This window comes from Schistocerca piceifrons, chromosome 1, assembly GCF_021461385.2.
Source record: "Schistocerca piceifrons isolate TAMUIC-IGC-003096 chromosome 1, iqSchPice1.1, whole genome shotgun sequence".
Classification (NCBI taxonomy): domain Eukaryota; kingdom Metazoa; phylum Arthropoda; class Insecta; order Orthoptera; family Acrididae; genus Schistocerca; species Schistocerca piceifrons.
The window spans coordinates 479,515,306-479,518,173 of record NC_060138.1 but is presented as its reverse complement, the minus strand read 5'-3'; the positions used below and the strand labels follow the sequence as shown (position 1 = coordinate 479,518,173).

The window sequence follows — 2,868 nt, the reverse complement described above, 5'->3', positions numbered from 1 at the left end:
GCAGAATGGAATATGTCCTTCAGTCTGTGATAGTCTGCTGTCCCATTTTTCTCTCCATTCAGGTATGGTACCCACATTTAACTAGATTGGTTTCTTGAAACGCCTCTCCTCAGCCAGTTATGGGTAAGAGAACTCCAAGTGAGATACGGAAGGTGAACCTACCAGAGGTGGGTGGTGGTGGTGGTTAGTGTTTAACGTCCCGTCGACAACGAGGTCATTAGAGACGGAGCACAAGCTCGGGTTAGGGAAGGATTGGGAAGGAAATCGGCCGTGCCCTTTCAAAGGAACCATCCCGGCATTCGCCTGAAACGATTTAGGGAAATCACGGAAAACCTAAATCAGGATGGCGGGAGACGGGATTGAACCGTCGTCCTCCCGAATGCGAGTCCAGTGTGCTAACCACTGCGCCACCTCGCTCGGTAAACCCACCAGAGGGAGCTGCTACTTGATCGCACCAAAGTTCCATTTTGTTTCTGCATTACCATTAAGTAGGTGGCTAACTTTTTCTCAAGAAGCTCTTCTTGATCTAAGTCTGGATGCTGACATCTGATGGTCATTCAGCAGATGGAATTAATTTTCATGTAGTGTTGTTTAAAAGATTAAGTTCTGTATCTAGTTTTATGCCAAGATGCTTTGGTACTTAGCATTGACCATGATCTTGTTCTCTCCATTTTATTTGTGGTTTGTTTGTTTCTTAGGAGAAAAACACATACGTTGATTTTTATGGGGTTTGGCATCAGATGGTCAAACTTATAGAGCTCTTCCAGTGATCTAACTAATCTGCCTTTCACCTCTTTGAATGAGTATCTGTGCTCCCACCAACATGTCATCGGCATAGATATATTGCTTGACTTCCTGATGACTTTCACATGATTACAAGTTTCAAAAATGTAGAACTGAACATCTTAACATTTTTCCACATTGTCACTCATTGTTGTATTATGGCATACTTTTGTATGATAAATCATTTGGTAGTAAGAAAGTAATGACGGCACAAATGCAAACAGTGAGAATAGTACGTTCTGTTCATCTTGTCTTCTGGCTGGTACCTCTTGCAGAAGTCAGGCCTTCCAGCTACATCTTCATGACATACAGGATGATTATCCTGTGTGTGCAAAAAATCAAAGTATGAACAGATAATGCTGAAACAAATCAAAAAGTTAAATAAATAAAAAAGTTAAATACGACTTTTCACACAAACCGACTTTTACACATCTATCACCACCTTTCTGTACCACAAACAACTAGACAGAACGTAAAACTATGTAATTCATGTACAAAATGGTCATGCTGTAAAGATTCCATCTAAATGAGACGTGTTGGTAGTAAAAAGCACTTAAAGTTCTACACAGAACCAAGCAAACAGGGGTCGTAACTTTAACAATATCATATTTCCTTCAGGCTTGATAAGTAGAGCTTCTGGACGAGTCTTGCCAAGTTCAGCTGCTTGTCCAACATTTGTCATTGCCAACCATTCTGGACACAATTAGTTTTCAAAGGTCATTCCTATAAACAAATAAAATTGGTATCACTTATTAATAGGGACCGGAAAAATTCACATTTTGTGATAAATGCAAAATAGATGCAAATTCTGTGTCAAAATGAGAAAACTTGAAATTACTTAACAGGCGCTGTTTCATAGTGAACTGAATCCAGATTAACTATTTTATCAGAGATAATTTGAAATAGCTTTATTTTCTGTACATAAATATCAAAACTGTAACCAATTTTCAGTTACTGGTACTGCGAACCCCAATTTGGAAAGATAATGTACGTAAGAATGTGTATGCAAAATGAAAAGTGTATGGACACAACATCTTATCAGTGTGCTCAATGATCTGGTGCCATGATAACTGTAAGCGGCTGAAAGGTCTATTTAAGGTATATGCCAGTAATGCAATGTAGTACTTAGACATGGGATCTAGCATTTTATAAACAAGGAACACATACGTATCTTCATTAGCTAGAGCTCAAAAGTTGGTACAATACAGGCACTTTTAACAGGGAGAAATAGGTGGGGGAAGTTTTGAACTGTGGTTGCATTGAATGCCGTTAGAGGTCAGGCCTGAACTACATCATTCATGCTCTGTTAAGATCTTCGATCGCTGTGACTTCTGAGTCAGTTCTGCCGGAGGTTTCTGCCCTGCAGAAGGGAGGCGGTGGCCATTTTTCCCCGCACCGCTCCTTGCCCCTCTGGTATTTAAAATTCTAGTTTGTTTATGCTTGCGGCCATCTGCTACTAAAGCCTATAGTGCCCGCATTCTGCGCTACAGCAATTGCGAAGCAAAATCTTAACGTTTTCTGACTCCACCGAAATTCTTGCCCTAACACTACTACTACGCCAACTGCCTTGTCAGTTCTATCCATAGCGCTGCCAGGCATGTGTTGCACAGTTATGAATGAACACAAAAGGTAAAAATTAATTGTCTGCAGATTTTGTAAACATGAAATTTGGCAGGAAAACACAAATAATACCCAGAAACACTTTACATAGTCTTTTCACTGCCGGGAAAACCTCTATACAACCAAACAAAGAACACAAAGCCCCTTTTGGAAGAAAAAGTTGTTGAAGCTTTGCAAAAGTAAATATTCCAGTCACAAAGTTCCCAGTTGGCAATTCTTTAACAGTCAGTTTCAAAGAGCAGAGGCCTTGTTTCTCTTCACTCACACAGTGTGACCCCCTCTTAAATTTGTGTTTAATCATTTACAAACAAAGAAAATAGATGCAAATTTTGACAAAAGTAGACATGAATTCTGCAAAAAATAGATGCGAATTTTGCCAAAAATAGTTACTACATTTTCTGGTCTCTACTTACTGAATTAAAACTTGGCAAAAGAGAGAGAGAGAGAGAGAGAGAGAGAGAGAGA

General features: G+C 39.5%; 1 non-coding gene across 1 annotated transcript; it reads right to left on the bottom strand.

Annotated features, from left to right (window-relative positions):
• Positions 1-344: 344 nt before the first annotated feature.
• Positions 345-417, bottom strand: Trnaa-cgc. Its single transcript has one exon. It is a non-coding gene; the product is annotated as a tRNA-Ala (tRNA).
• Between the last annotated feature and the right edge of the window lie 2,451 nt (positions 418-2,868).